The sequence below is a fragment of the Lissotriton vulgaris genome, chromosome 6 (assembly GCF_964263255.1).
Source record: "Lissotriton vulgaris chromosome 6, aLisVul1.2, whole genome shotgun sequence".
Classification (NCBI taxonomy): domain Eukaryota; kingdom Metazoa; phylum Chordata; class Amphibia; order Caudata; family Salamandridae; genus Lissotriton; species Lissotriton vulgaris.
This window is the reverse complement of record NC_141694.1, coordinates 145,511,964-145,528,865: the sequence shown is the minus strand read 5'-3', so window position 1 is coordinate 145,528,865 and position 16,902 is coordinate 145,511,964. Positions and strand designations below refer to the sequence as shown.

The following is a 16,902-nucleotide window of genomic DNA, read 5'->3' as shown; positions in this document are numbered from 1 at the left end:
CCGACTCCCTCCCGCCCCGACTCACTCGCGCCCCCTTCCCGCTCAGACTCACTCGCGCCCCCCTCCCGCCCAGACTCACTCGCGCCCCCCTCCCGCCCAGACATTTTCATTTACTGCTGCCTCCTTCTTTCCTCCCCCTGCATCACAGTCTCACTTTCCCTTTCCTTACCTGTGCCGCCGCTCCTCACTGCACAGCCGCTCGTCACTGCACCGCCCTCCTCCTTGTCGTCATCACGCACGTCGCGTCGCGGACAGCGCTAGGTCCCGGCCGGCGCTACTTTCAGGGGACTACTTTGTTTACAAATGTAATTTTTTTAATTTACTTTTTTAAAAAAAATTATATAGCCTATGTCCATCTACACACCCTGACATTTTCATAGATGTATCGGGTGTGTAGATTGGCGCTGTGGTTCCCGAGTTTACCTGGCCAAAAGGTGCAAGTTCTCTCTTTATAATAGTAGTATAGATGAGCAGTGACCACTTACACTCCTGGCAGCAGTACCTGCTTCACTAATGAATGGCCTTTTTTAAAGAAAAAAAAGGCCACTGATATTACCGCATTTGCTACGTAATCAATCATCTGCTGCATAGTACTGCATATCCAATTCTTCAGTGCTGTAAACTAGTACTTACATTCTATTCTGGAGGACAGATGTATGTCTTTTCGATAGTTCTGCTTTAGTGTGCAGTACAGGAAGACAAATACGTTCTTGATGCACACTTGTGTTTTTAAGTGAACCTAGTTCTATGTATGTTGCGGTTTATTTTACTGCACAATTCACTTCTTTTGTGGTCTTCTGCCATGTTTTTTAAATATGTTGAGTAGGGATTCAGCAGCCATTTAATCTCCCAAACATACTTTGGGATGGGATCACCACGGACACCTTGTTGCTGTTGTCATAAGCCTGTTTGAGCTCAGGTACAAAAAAACAACCATCTGCTTATTGCAGCTCAGATTAATATGTCCTCACAGCACTCAAACAAACATTAACTATTCCCTTGGCCGCTAAACAATTCCCACCCCCTTTAACAATTTCTTCTTTAAATTCATCTTGACAAAATTCCGTTAGTGACAAACCCTTTTGCCTTTTCTCCTGACTCCAATATTTCTTTGCACTGAACCAGCCTATCTGCCCCTGAACCCAGCCTGCCTTCCTTTCATTCCACCATTCTCCTCTTACTTTCTGTTGCTCTTTTCCCTGTTACCTCTAAACTCGTCCTTGGTGCCTTTTGATGAGCTTGACCTCTATAACTAATACCTCTTTCTCTGACTGCAGCTCTTTCTCAGTGCTCAACCTGCTGCTGAAGCCTATTGTCCCTGTACCAGAGTTGGCTAGTAGGCTCAGTGCCTCCTTAGAGTAACTGCTTGGTTGTGAATTCAGTGCTGTGAAGCAATTATCACTCCCAAATCTCACGGGGTGAAGAGGGCAGTACCTACCAATCCACCCAGTGCCCTGCAAGTCCCTCCCTGTGTGGTGTGCATTTAAACCTCATAGGAAATAACAATTGAATTTACCAACACTGTTGTTCTGTAATTACCACATTTCTTATAACATTATTTAAGCAGAAAAAAACAGCTACCACAAGATTCGGCACTAAGGAAATTTCTGTAAAAAAGGCCTCCGGGCCGGCCTTAGTCCTGGTGGCGCCCGGTGCGACATGTTTGTTGACGCCTCCCTCCTCCACCCCCCAATGACCACCTCGCCATGGATTCCCTCACTACCACCATTTGACAATGCCCCCCAAGTCTCCATTACCACTGTCTTTTAAATTAATTTAGTTTTATAGCGCCACTCATACCAGTTTAAGGTGTTAGAACACGTTACATCACACATACGCTGCATGGAGACAATCATACAAGTGTTAATCCGTGTATAGGAAATGTTACATAAGACAGAGGCCTTCAAGGTGTAGGAGTCACATGTCATGCGTACTGGTAGGCAGTATAGTTTAGGAGTCCTTGGTCTGGAAAAGCACAAATTCAGAATTTAAAATGTAACACCATTGTGAGCGGTTTTCTTTAATAAGAAGACTTGATTTCTACCCAAATGAACCCTTTTTGCAATACTAGGATAAGCAAAAACTGGACAAAAAAATATGTAGCTGTTATATATTCCTTGCAGTTTGCATGCAGCACTTTGAAGACAGTTAATAGCACTCAGCTATATATTAGTATTTTAACTTTTAAACTGTAAGTAACAAAAAGATCTCTCTGAGAAAAACCATAACCCATTAACCTATTTATAGTGTATGTACTTTGTGATCTGAATCAGACATGTTCTGTGCAGCAGGCATATTAACCTTCTGTGCTATGATGAGTCAAAAGAAACTTCCACTTCCAGACAAAGCTACGGTCTCTCCCCAGAAAGAACATTATTCACTGGAGTTATCCTGGCATTTTTATTGAAACATCATTTACAATGCAATAGCTCTAACTCTCACAAATTGGAGACCTATTGCATTGGAAATGATTGTGTTTTTTTAGCAACCTTTTTGACCGTGCCAGCACACTTCCTGACCTCCGCCCCCATGGCATGCTGATCACCGGCTCGAAGTAAATGAAGACAGCCTGGAAATGCAGCAAATAAACATCGCCACACTTCCAGGCAATCTTCATTTACATGCAAATGCAGAGTCATTCGCGCCCCCCTGGGAACCCATCCACGCCCCCCCAGGGGGGCGCGCCCCACAGTTTGAAGACCTCTGCCCTAGGCCCATAAATGACATCTTAAGCTATAATTCTGCCAGCAGCCGCTGCTGCTAGAATTAGCCTCAGAGGCGCGTCAATGGCTTCTCGCTGTAGCCCTCGCTGGTTGCCCTGGCATGCATCTCAAACGGGCACTCTTCTTTAGGGAACTCTTCATTTTTGTACCCTGCCACAGAGTAATAGACTTTTCACATTATGAAGTGTACTGCACACACGTATTGCTGATATGTATGGATCTCCTGGTAAGAGCGTAGTGCTAATGTATTGAATTGACAGCACTGTAGTTGAAACCGAACGCATTGTCCAGATGGGCTTGAAATGAGACAAGATGGGCCTCAACCGTGATGTACCTGCTATTGATGTAATATGTTGAAAACAATTTGTGTTAATACCATATCTGTGATCCTGCAGGAAGCCAAACTCGCCGGAGTGTTACACCCTGTTAAATAGGACCAGAGACTCTTGTATCTTGCTCCTTGCTGTTACTGTGACCACTGCTATCGAATGGTGTGTGATGATCATGAATATACTGTGTCAAGTTATTGTAAGTGTGGATGATATACATGTGTAACTTGTTTGAAAATCTATAAAAATACGTTTTAAAACTCTTCATTTTCCTTTAACTTCTGGAGGTTTTCTGACAGCATATTTGCCGATCTGTGTTATTGCATCTTCCTGTCTTTGCTCGATTGCTCTCTGTGCATATTTAAGAATATATTCCACAGGCAGCGTTCGAAAATTAGCTGCACACGGACTTCAAAAACCTGCTTCTTTTCCAAATGCTACTACAAGGCTTCCCCCATTGAGAGGAAGACTCCCCGGTGCACTGCTCAAATGAGACTCTAACGTCTAAAGTTTAAAGTGAAGTTCATTCAAAGTTAAATCCACAAAATCCAGTCGTTTTTCACATTTAATCCATATACATTGTACTTCATGAATGGTTCATCAATGTTTCAAAACGTATGTGATAAACATAATCCACGTAATTGTAATCCAATCATCAATAATCCCAATGCATTTCGGGCTGGTATCAAGCCCTTCCTCAGGGGATAGCTCTACAAACCAAAGGAAAATAACAAAATGAGGCCACAATAGTACATATTGCCATAGTATCAAAATTTACGCTGTAAACTCAATGGTGATATCAAGAAAAATAGACATGGTGAATGAGACATCAAGACCAAAAGTTCCCAAGAAGATCATGAAAATCTCAGTGACAACAAAAAAACGATGAAATAACAAACGTAAACATGTGTGTCAGCAAGCAAGAAACCAAGCTATAACAGAGAGTGCAACGTAAGACGTGAAGGACGACCAGAAACCCGGATAAGCAACATGCATAACATCCCTAGGTGTGTCAAACATAGACGCGAATGTGTACTTGCGCGTTAGACCAGAAAGTTTAACAGAGAAGTGAAACTCCCATTCGTGATCAGCACACCCCCATAAAATCAAGTTAGCAGAAGTCCTCGATGGAGGTACTCACTAGAATCGGCGTTCGTGGACTGACTCAAACTGCACCCGGCAAAAGCGGATCAAGCACACAGAGTGAGAGCGAGGTTAGTAAACGCGCGGCGTGCATCATAAAAATACTATATTTTGTGTTTCTTAGTCCTATTTTTATTTTTATGATGCACGCCGCGCGTTTACTAACCTCGCTCTCACTCTGTGTGCTTGATCCGCTTTTGCCGGGTGCAGTTTGAGTCAGTCCACGAACGCCGATTCTAGTGAGTACCTCCATCGAGGACTTCTGCTAACTTGATTTTATGGGGGTGTGCTGATCACGAATGGGAGTTTCACTTCTCTGTTAAACTTTCTGGTCTAACGCGCAAGTACACATTCGCGTCTATGTTTGACACACCTAGGGATGTTATGCATGTTGCTTATCCGGGTTTCTGGTCGTCCTTCACGTCTTACGTTGCACTCTCTGTTATAGCTTGGTTTCTTGCTTGCTGACACACATGTTTACGTTTGTTATTTCATCGTTTTTTTGTTGTCACTGAGATTTTCATGATCTTCTTGGGAACTTTTGGTCTTGATGTCTCATTCACCATGTCTATTTTTCTTGATATCACCGTTGAGTTTACAGCGCAAATTCTGATACTATGGCAATATGTACTATTGTGGCCTCATTTAGTTATTTTCCTTTGGTTTGTAGAGTTATCTCCTGAGGAAGGGCTTGATACCAGTCCGAAATGCATTGGGATTATTGATTATTGGATTACAATTACGTGGATTATGTTTATCACATACGTTTTGAAACATTGATGAACCATTCATGAAGTACAATGTATATGGATTAAATGTGAAAAACGACTGGATTTTGTGGATTTAACTTTGAATGAACTTCACTTTAAACTTTAGACGTTAGAGTCTCATTTGAGCAGTGCACCGGGGAGTCTTCCTCTCAATGGGGGAAGCCTTGTAGTAGTCTTTCTGTGCTAACTCTGACCGGTTCAGACAGCGTTATCCCTGGCAGCACGCCACAGATCATTATATTGGTTAACCGTGGATATACACAAGCTGTGCAAATACCTCCTTCTATTCTTTTCCAAATGCCACAGAATGGAACATTTTATTATTTTCCATATTTTTTCTGTGTTTATTATTAACACTGCAAACAAACGTGTGGTTTATTTTCAGTAAACACCTCCTTAGTTGTGCTTAATATATTTCCAGACTCTTTACATATTTCCTCAAACTTTTGAAAGTCTGGTTTCAAGCATTTAGATCTGGTTGACTGATGAGGGATGATACCCAAAACCGGTCCCAAGATGCTTGCTTCCAGACTAGGGGAGACCTGGCTTGGCAGTTCGGGCTGGTCTATTCCCATGAGGAGCAGGGTCAAGACTGATTTGCATATGGCTGGGTCTGAACTGGGGTGGTGAAGTGAGCTAAAGAACGATGATGGATTCAACCCAGATCTGTGATTGGGGGTGAGTGTCTGAAAAGTTTAAACACTCCGTCCATCATCTCCTTGTGTTTGCTTTGTTCACCCTATGTTTGCAGGGTATGCCCAGAGTGGGTCCCTTGCTCACTTTGCCACTGGAATTGAGCTAGCCTGGCTGATGAGCGGTGATACTCCCCAACAGGTCCCAGGATGCTTGTTCCCAGTCCAGGGAGGACTTGGCTTGGCAATTCAGGCTGGACTGTTCCCATGAGGAGCAGTCAAGACTGATTTGGATATGGCTGGGTCTGAACTGGGGTGATGTGGTGAGCAAAATAACGATGGTTCGCCCATCATTTAATTTTGTTTAGCCAGCAAACAATACATAGGTTTGTACAATAGGGAAGTCACGTGGAAAATTCGAGATGAAGGGGGACTGTGGCCTAGAAGGTGGAAATGCAAATAGAAAATTAGTTGGCAGCAGGGTCCCCGACTCGTGAAGTGGGCTTAATATTGAGTGTCTCCATCATGAGGTAGGCTTCCTACTAGGTGTTTTTTCATGAGGTAATCTTCTTACTAGGTGTCTCCCTCAGCAAGGTGGGCCTTGTATTCAGTGTCTGTGGAAATGCGAATAGAAAATCAGTTGGCAGCAGGGTCCCCGATTCGTGAGGTGGGCTTAATATTGAGTGTCTCTCTCATGAGGTAGGCTTCCTACTAGGTGTTTTTTCATGAGGTAATCTTCGTACTAACTGTCTCCCTCAGCAAGGTGGGCCTTGTACACAGTGTCTGTCTCATGAGATGAGCTACATACTGGGTGCATGTCTCATGAGGTGGGCCCTGTACAGGGCATCTGTCTTGTGAGATGAGCTTCATACTGGGTGCCTGACTCATGAGGTGGGCCTTCTTATAGGGTGTGTGTCTCATGCGATGAGCTTCATACTGGGTGCATGTCAAATGAGGTGGGCCCTGTACAGGGTGCCTGTCTCGTAAGATGAGATTCATACTGGGTGCTTGTCTCATGAGGTGGGCCCTGTACAGGGCATCTGTCTTGTGAGACGAGCTTCATACTGGGTGCTTGACTCATGAGGTGGGCCTTCTTATAGGGTGTGTGTCTCATGCGATGAGCTTCATACTGGGTGCATGTCTCATGAGGTGGGCCCTGTACAGGGCATCTGTCTTGTGAGATAAACTTCATTCTGTCCCGTCTCATGAGGTAGGCCTGGTAAAGGGCATCTGTCTCATGAGATGAGATTCATACTGGGTGCTTGTCTCATGAGATGGGATTCATACTGGGTGCTTGTCTCATGAGATGGGATCTATATGGGGCGTCTGTTTCATGAGATAAACTTGATGCTTGTCTCATGAGGTGGGCCCTGTACAGGGTGTGTCTCGTGAGATGAGATTCATACTGGGTGCTTGTCTCATGAGGTGGGCCCTGTACAGTGCATCTGTCTTGTGAGATAAACTTCATACAGGGTGCATGTCTCATGAGGTGGTCTTTGTACTGGATGTCTATATTGTGCGGTGAGCTTTGTACTGATTGTTTGTCTCGTGAGAGAAGCATCATACTGGGCGTATCTCTCATGAGCTAGGCTTCATACTGGGTGTTTGTCTCATGAGGTGAGCTCCGTACTAGGTGTCTTATTTACTTGCCCCTTGCGCCGCTGCTGCGTCACTTTTAATATAGGAAAAAGTGATGTACCGGCAGCGCCAGAGTCTTATAAGTAAGCCTGAGGTGTCTCCCTCCTAAGCTGGGCCTTGTACAGGGTTCTGTTTCATGAGAGGAGCTTCATACTGGGTACATGTCACATGAGGTGGGCACTGTACAAGGCGTCTGTCTCATGAGATGAGCTTCATACTGGGTGCATGTCTCATGAGTTGGGCCCTGTACAGGGTGTGTCTCAAGAGATGGGCTTCATACTGGGTGCTTGTCTCATGAGGTGGGCCTTGTACAGAGTGTTTGTCTTGTGAGAGGAGTGTCATTCTGGGTTCTCTCTCATGAGCTAGGCTTCATACTGGGTGTTTGTCTCTTGAGGTGAGCTTTGTGCTGGGTGTCTCTCATAAGCTAGGCTTCGTACTTATCTTGACTCGCCTTCAAAATACCACCACCCCCACATGATGGCCGAAACACGAGGAGGCAGAAGACATAAAACAGAACACATAGAAAGGGGTTTCACTTTACAAAATGCAAAGATTCTCTTTTTAGAATAAGGCTTGGAATTTTATTTATGGAATGCTCTCTAACAGAAAGGCTTTCCCAGTTGTCAAATGAATAGCGTTGAAATATAAATAAATATATATATATACAAAGTTTAAAGAATGAAAAATGTGCACTCAGAGGAGAGTATCAATCACCAGATGTTTAATCCATGTTATCGTAACGCATTTCGACGCTCCGTGGCGTCTTGATCACACGTGTGATCAAGACACCACGGAGCGTCGAAACGCGTTACGATAACATGGATTAAACAACTGGTGATTGATACTCCCCTCTGAGAACGCATTTTTCATTCTTTAAACTTTGGACATTTTCACCGGCTTTGGTTCCTGCCGGAAATGCGCCAACTGACGTCGGGACTGATCCCAGAAGGACCTACACTGTGACATTTTTAATACATATATATATATATATATATATATATATCCAATTACCGCTCAGGTGCTGTAACCCACCAAACAGAGAGACAGACTCTTACGATGATTTCAATCACTGCAGGCTGCAGTAATGATTTATTCTTCCATCAACGTGCAAATAATACGGACAAATGACGCATTTCGGCTAACACGGTAGCCTTGCTCACATACCGGCGTCGCTCAAAGGTCTGACTTAAAAAATCTCCATAGTGCTGCATACGTCAGTTGGCTGACGTGGCCCCGCCCGCCTAAAAGGACGTTCCATACCGGCTCGGAACGTTCAAAGCAGCAAACGGGTTAAATGCATGAATAATAATAATGAATAAACAAGCAGCAAATAATACTGGATGTCCTGCAAGAAATCAGAAGATATATACACTAAATACATGATTACTTTAGATGTGCACCCTAACTCACTCCGACATCACAAAGAAAACACATCAAATGACCACAGCCACTGGAACCACGCATCACAATGGCACTAGTCAGAAACCAATCACCTCACTTGATCGTTCACTCAACATCCTTGCCAACTCAAGCTGAAAGAGCCCGTTAACAGCCAGGCAATAGACTCGCGATCAGGACTCAAATCCATATTCTTTTTGTTGCAGTGCGTCTACTCCACTAATGAGCTCCTAAGCTGGCTGCCAAGATTCTCTGACTTTATAGTCTCAAAACACACTAGAAGGTTTGAGAGTCTTTCTCTCTGCGCCAAGGAAACTTACTGGAACTGGCCAGTTCTCATGCAAGCATTCCAGGGCAAAAGAAGTTCCTACGTTCCCTCTACATTCTCACATGTTCCAGCCATTATCTTAACAAAGCTTACAAAAGCCTTCCAGGGCACATTAAACAATCCTTCACAAAACAACCTTGAACTTGATTAACCCAAACAACTTGAAAACACTCTGGGGGGCTGTCTGTGCACGCAGAAAAGCTCAAGCAAGGCAGAGTCAGAATTCAGGATGACATGAGGCCATGTCAAAGCCAGTAGTAAGAACTTCATAATACTTCCCAATGTACATCACAATGCACATTTGTGCACTACTGCCTAAAGCATCACATACCTGATCTCTCAATGTACAACACAATGCACATTTGTGCACCACTGCTCATAGCACTGCACTTCAAGACCAAAAAGTACATTCCACACCTCTCTCTCATGCTTTCAAATGCACATCCTACACGTTCTAGGCAAGGATGTTCTATTCTGTAACAGCTCCCACTGTAAGATGTCAAGATTACAAGAAAGAAACCTTCAAGAAAAATGAGGCATATGCAGAACGTCGTACATTCAGTCTAGGGTCAAAAGACAATTAAAATAATAGTAGTCAAAGGTCATCATGTGGTGTCAGACCATTAAGAGTGCCTCTAGCACTACAGTACTGGGTCTCTCTCTCATTAGGTCAGCTTCGTACTGAGTGTCTGTCTTATAGGCATGGGCGGAAAATCCGTTCCGCTCGCGGATTTTGCGGATTTTCGGGAAATCCGCAATCCGCGAGATTCGCGAATCTCCCGCAAAATCCGCAAATCCGCGAGCAGCGGATTTTGCTCGCACTGCTCGCACTGTTCGCGTGAGTTCGCGCCCCGCGAATAAGTGCAAAATTGCAGAAATACGATCTTAGCAAAACTGAAAGTAACTACTTACCAGGTTCAAAAGTTCAGGCTCATCATTAGTAGCCATTTCCTGTAGTGCTTCCTGAGGGGCCCCTCCAGAGTTCAGTTGCCAGTTGAAACTATTATGTGACCCTGCTCTGAACCTCAGAATAGTTACACATATGCCACAAAGGTCCTGAATTACAGCTAAGGGAGACAAGCAGGAGCCAGGCTGGAAGTTAAAATCCATTAATCAGCCCCTAATTCATTATTGTCAGTTGGGGCAGGGCAGGTGTTGTAACTAATTTTGCAACAATGAAAGCACTTAGCAAGTGCAAAAGATCACTAATCAGGGCGCACTAAGGAAGCAGGTGCCAGCTAAAAAAATATTCTGTGACACATTAATCAGCCCCAAATTAATTCAGGTCACTTGAGGCAGGGAAGGTGTGCTTTGCTTTGCCGAAAATAATGTACACTGGACAACCAGAGGGTGTGGTGATGAAACAGAGGGTGGCATGGGTGGGCCAGAGGGTGGCATGAGTAGTCAGAGAGTGGCAGTGGTGACAGAGAGTGGCAGTGATGAAGAAGAGTGTCCCAAACAGGCTGGACACGTAGAAACAACAAGTTCGCAAAACTTGCGACCCGACAGGTAAGTTCGCAAATTGCGAAATTGTAAAAACCCTCGCGAACTGGCAGAAACACGGGCGAACACAAAAAAAAAAAATCCGCAAATTCGCGGGAATTCGCGGATTTTGCGGATTGCGAATCCGCAAATCCGCAAAATTCGCGAACGCGAGATCCGCAAAATTCGCTCATGCTTACTGTCTTATGAGTTGAGCCTCATACTGAATGATTGTCTCATGAGGTAACCTTTGGATAGATATCTGTCTCATGTGGTAGACTTCATGCAGTGTGTCTGTCTCATGAGGGGGATCTTGTTCTGAAAGAGGGCTTAATACCAGATATATCTTGTGATGTAGGCTTTATACTGGTGTCTGTCTCATAAGATTTATTTATGTTATTGTATTTTTTGAGTTTTATATAGTGCTAGCTAGACCTGAAGGTAGCAGAGCGCTGTACAAGGTGTGAGCATCGGTTAACTGAAACTAAATAAGAGAATACATGTGCCAAATGCAGTCAAAAAAGTGTAAACAATACATTACTACGATAGCGAGGACAATAAAAAAAAGTACATAACAGTACATCATTATGGTAAAGGAGTTAGTGCCAAAATGTGGACTGACTGGGCCAGGTGGCAGGCGTGTTTTTTTCATGAGGTGTAGCTTGTACTCTTTGTCTCGTGAGGTGGACCATGAGCTGACAGACTCTCTCATGAGGAGGACTGCATGCAGGGTATCTGTCTCATAAGGTGGGTCGTCTTACTGGTGGGGGGCTTCACACCAGCTTTCTATCTCGTGCTGGAGGCTTCGTACTGGTGTCTGACTAATAAGATGGACACGGTATCTATATTGTGAGGTGAGTCTCATAGTGAGTGTTGGTTTTGTGAGGTGAGCCTCAGTCTAGGTATCTGTCTCATTAGATAGGCTTCATGCTGGTTGTCTCTAGTGATGCGATCTTCATATTTGATGTCCGTATCTTGAAGTGTATCTTCTTCCGAGTGTTTGTGTCATGAGGTGGACCTCAAGCTGGTTCTGGATGTCTGTCTCATGAGCTAGGCACCATGCCGGATGTCTCTTGTAAGGTGGTCCTCATACTTGTCAAGGGCTTTATACCAGGTGTCTGTCTTGGTATGTAGGCCCCGTACTGGTTGCTTGTCTGTTGAGGTGAGCTTTATAGCGGGTTTTTGTATCATAAGGAAAGCCTTCTGTTTTGTGTTTGTCTCATAAGGTGGACCTCTAACTGGATGTCTGTATAGTGAGGTAGTATCAATAAGCAAGCTATGTAATGTTTTTTTTTTGTTGGTTTTTGTTAGTCGTGATTAGGGTTTTGTTGTGGGCTTCTGAATTGTAAGGTGTGCCCCATGTTTAATGTATGTCCTATAATGTTCCCTCAAGCTGGGTGTCTGTCTTGGAAAGGTGGGCCTCATACTAGTAATGGGCTTCAGACTAGCTGTGTGTCTCATGAGTTCGGGCCTTATACCAGGTGTATATCGCATGAGGTTGGCTTCTTATTGGGTGTCTGTTCTTTGAGATTGTGTCATTCTGCTTCTTTGTTCCCTCAGGCATCTTTCTCACGTAATGGGCTTTGTAATGTTTGTAGCTGTCTCGAACGGTGGACCTTGCACTGTGTGTGTCGTAAGTTAAGCCTCCTACAATGCTTCTGTCTCATGAGGAGAGCTTCCTACCAGGTGTCTCTATGGTGAGGTGGGCCTTGTACTTTAGTGGAGTCTCACAAGTTGGGCCTAGTATGCTTGTCTGCTTTGTGAGGTATGCCTCGTACTTACCGTGCGAGTGTTTTGTGAGGTGTACCTTGCACTGTGTAGCCATCTCATGAGGTGGGCCTTGTACACGGACTGGCGTGATTTAAAAATCTGTTCATTAACCAGCTCATTAGAGCATAGCACAAACATGCGCACTAAACTGGGTAATGATTTTTGACACACTTGGCTTTGCTACTTGCATGGGAAATGTGGCCATGCACTATCCCCCATGCCCACCACCCAACTCTGATGGCAAGCTTAGCAGACGCCTAGTCTTGACCCACCCTCGAACCACCATGCATATGTGTCCCCAAAGCTTTGTTCTTCGGAGAAACCAATTATCTAAGCTCTTTTTTATAGGAAGAGGGAGTGCTAATACCAACAGAGATCCTTTCTTTCATATACACGTGCAAACATTTTGGTCCTGATTATGAGTTTGGCAGTGCGGAAGAGGAGCAGCACACCAATGCCCCACTCCCACACCACCAAACTCGACTGCCGGCTGCCTGCCACATTAAAAGTTTGCTCATAGTCTGGCTGGCGGTCCTTTGTTGTTCCCACAGCTGTGCCTTTAAAAAAGGCACAGCAATGGGAAGCCAAAGCAAGTTCCAGAAAGGGAAAGACTGTTAAGTCCACATTGTGCAGGAACTGGGCGTACATGCACAGAGGGGGGCACAGCATGTGTCCCCCTGCATGCATCCCATGGCCCATGAGGCACTAGGAGGCCCAGTAGGGCCCCTTTGTTTCCTCACTGCCACCCTAACAAATGCAGTCTCACTGCCGTGGTTAGGTTTGCAGTGAGGAAACTTGTAATATGCTTGGTGGTGCTGCAGCGGCACCACCAAGCATATTGCTCCCTCAGGACCACTGTGCCAGGGATCGCTGATCTCTGGTGGCTGCAGCAGTCCACTCAAGTCCGACCGACTTACTTGTAATACGGTGGTCGGACCACTGGTGCGGTGTTCCCCGACCGCCACCATGGGTTCAGAGGTCTGATGGATGGCCAAACTCGTTATCAGAGCCCTTGTGTTTCCTGTAAATTTTTAACTTTTTTGTGTACCCTTAATAATAGATTTAAAAGGCTCTCCAAATGTTGACAGATAGGGACATAGAGGCACAGGTAGATAGTGATTTTCACAGGATCTCCCAGTTGAATGTATATGGATACCAAGCTTCGAACTGTGTGTCACTATGGTTTTTGGCATAACACTACATGACAGACCTTAACACCTAATTTGTATGTCTTGAGTATGGCACACTGCCATGCATTACTTCGCCGGGTGGGCTTCATCAGTAAAATCAGCCAAAAATATGTGGCCAATAAATAATTCAATAGAGTAATTGCCTCACTGTTAAATAGTAACTGACTTCGTTTTAAAAGGCACTGACTTGCTGTTAGGAGGTATCTTACTAGATGTAAGAAGGTAACTTACAAGTTGGAAGGGGGTAACCAACATGGCAGTAGAATGTAACTGACTAGCTGTTAGGACGTAACTGACATGATTTGCAGTTAGGCAGAAACAGACTTGTTATTAGGAGGAAGTAGACATTGTGTGAACACTGTTGTGTGGTAGTGAGTCAGCTTGCATATCCATTGCTTCCCATGATCCTAGGAGCTGCACAGTGCAGCTCGAGGCCAGGAGCAGAGCTCCCTGCTCAGTTACTTGCTAATACCTATTAGTTTAGCCTGCGAGGCCTATGTGTCATGGCAGGTTATGTAAGACTTCTCCTGCCAGTGCCCAGAGGACCGACATGCACAGCTGCATAGTGAATCACTGCTTGTCCATGAAAAGATCTGAAGCTGGCTCCATGGGCTGACAACTTGTTATTACGTCAAAATCGCATTTATATCTTCCTACGCGCTCACAGCTGAATACAATTAATCCATGTACAAATGTCAAATGATGCACAATGGTACACTAGTCTTCGTGCCTATCTGTATATCTCCAACCACCTACATGCACACCACATTGCACTGGATTTAGACATCTACCTGCAGATCTGTAGAACAACCGCTCCGGCGAGTAATAGTGAAGCGCGTACCCCTGTGACCCAACATCCAATGGCGAAGTCCATACACTGAGACATCTATTTTGACATTGGAGGAGGGATGTTTGCTAGGAGCTATGGCTTCGTATGTCTGTGTGCTTGGGCATAACACATGCATCCCAACCTGTATACAATGGCTGCATGTGCCAGGACACTATGCATGCCTCACATCTTTTAAGCGGATGTCTGGCCATAGTCCACTCTCTGTGTGTGTTTGGACATAGAACATGCATATCTCATCTTGTACATAATTGGTCTGCCTTGTCCTCCAGTGTCTGTGTGTGCTGGGACATGATGCATGCACCCCAAACTGTGAGTGGGAGTATTTCCCCAGCCTCCATTGTCTGTGTGTGCTTGGACATAACATGTTCCCCCCATTGTGGAAGGAAGTGTACTTTCATAGCCTCCACTTTCTGTGTGCTTTGGAATGACACTTGCAGCTCATCCTGTAAGGAGGTGTTTTGCCATAGCCACCATGGTCGGTGTGTGCTGGAACATGTGTGCATTCCATCCTGTAAAAAGGAGTCCTGTCCTGGCCTTCATGGTCTGTGTGTGCTTGGACGATACAAGCACAGCATGCTGTAAAGAGGCATCCTTCCATGGTCTCCATTGTCTGTGTGCACCAACATATGATGCCTTCATCCCATCTTGCAAGGAGGTGTCCTGCCTTGACCTCCAGTGACAATAAGTTAAGAATTGTAAATCTACATTTATATATACATTGCCCAGTGACAGTCGCCACTGGGTAGTTGCAGTTACATCAGCTGTTCCATAGGAAAAGCATTTTTTTATTGGTAATAGCGCTTGCCCCGTTTGAAGAATCTACACTAAACTTTCCAAAAAGGTCTTACTTTTTGACTTGTTTGTGCTTGGAAAGTTTCGGGGTGATCTGTCAAGCGGGGTCCCAAATAGCAAAATCCCAAAGCATTTTCCAAAGACTTCTTTAAGAAGGGTTACAGCAAAAACTGCTGACCAGATTTTCAAAAAATGTGGCAGGAAGCTGGATCTTGGTCCGCAGTTGTCCTTTTTGTGATTTGGTGTAAATCCATCCATTTGCTTTTTAGAAATTAAGGGTCCAAAATGTTTGCATATCTGGACGGTTAGGTCCACGAGAGGCTCAAGAGAGACTCGCGGGAGCATCAATTTAAAAATGGAGCATTCTGATTAACCCAGGGAGCTTTTTTACTGCCGAGCCAATTACCTCCCATGAGAGTCAGACTCGCACAGGAGCAAGCACTCTGAGTGGCTGCCAGCAAAATAAGAAAAATGTTGCTGGCAGCCATCACAGGACTCAAGGACTTAGTCCCCTGCCCTGAAGTTAAAAAAAATGTAATAGAAGGGCACAGGGATTAGACACCCTGCCCCTATAGCCCCATGGGGGGACCTGGAGGAATCCCCCGCGGGCCAAATTAAAAGAAAAACCTGCCCATTTTTGCCATGGTCCAGCAGGAAATCCAGCGAGATCGAAAAATAAATGGAGGCTGGGGCCGCATTCTTCAATTACCGCATTGTTTATTTAAGGGGAGGGAGGCACCCAGCCCCCCTCACGGAGCCCTTATAGGCCTGGGGAACCTACTCCCGGGGCCACATTACACAAGGGGTGCGGGGTTGTAAAATCGACTAAACTTAAATGTCTCTTTTACTAGCAAAGTTTTTATGCATAGATATAGCCAGTGCCTTCCATGCTAAGGTGCAATAAGACAAAAGCCTTTCAATACTCTAGGCATAGCACCACAGTGTCAGGGGTTGCCTTTATTCACTCGAGGTTCACTTGGATGGTATTTTGCCAATCCAAGGATGTGGAGCTGTGCCTATAGTGATGAAAGACTTTTGTCATTTTTCAGCTTGGCATGGATGGCACTAGCAAATTCTGTGCTTGAAACTTTGCGGGGTAGATGGCAAAATACTTTGTCCCTTTCTAGCTTGGCAAGGATGGCACTCTGCTAATCCCATGTTTAAAAAGTTTGCTAGGAAAACAGACATTTAAGGTGAGCAGATTTTAGAGTGTCGCTCGTGTTGTAGGATGCTCTATATGGGAGCTGGGAGCTACCCAGAGTTCTCTGCTTTGTGTGTGTGCGTGTGTGTGTGTGTGTGTATATATATATATATATATATATATATATATTTATATATATATATATATATATATATATATATATATATATATTTATTTATTTATTTTCTCCCAACAATTCCCTTCACTCCGAAGCAAACAAGTGGACTCAGCGGGGGGTCACAAAAGGCTCCTTTATTTTGATGCACAGCATGACGCATTTCAGCGAGTATACCTTCTACAGATGCCTTTTATGGTGGGGGCCGCTCGTTGGCAATATTTGAACATGCTGCTCGAATCACATTGGTGGGAGTGCGGCTGACCCTCTCCTGAACTGCAATTCCCAGCATGCCTCTTAATTCAACAGGGAAAGTGTCTATTCTACAGTCCAATGCACCTTCCTTCTCCTAGTGAGTACGGGCTGTCCAATGAAGGTGTGGTCACATCGCTCATAGTTGGTCTAGGTCAGGAATTAGCGTCTTAGGGGACCTATATGGCACACAAGGGTTCTTAGATTTCAACACTCTTACATTGATATATGATCTACCTGAAACTATGAGGTACAAACACCTACAGATGCACGACTATCTGATCAACAA

The 16,902-nt window shown here is 44.7% G+C and overlaps 1 protein-coding gene across 1 annotated transcript in view; it reads left to right on the top strand.

The window, feature by feature from the left end:
* The window catches only part of XKR6 (XK related 6), a 703,926-nt gene that overhangs the window by 29,831 nt on the left and 657,193 nt on the right, over positions 1–16,902 (top strand). The gene's annotated exons all lie outside the window — the stretch shown is intronic.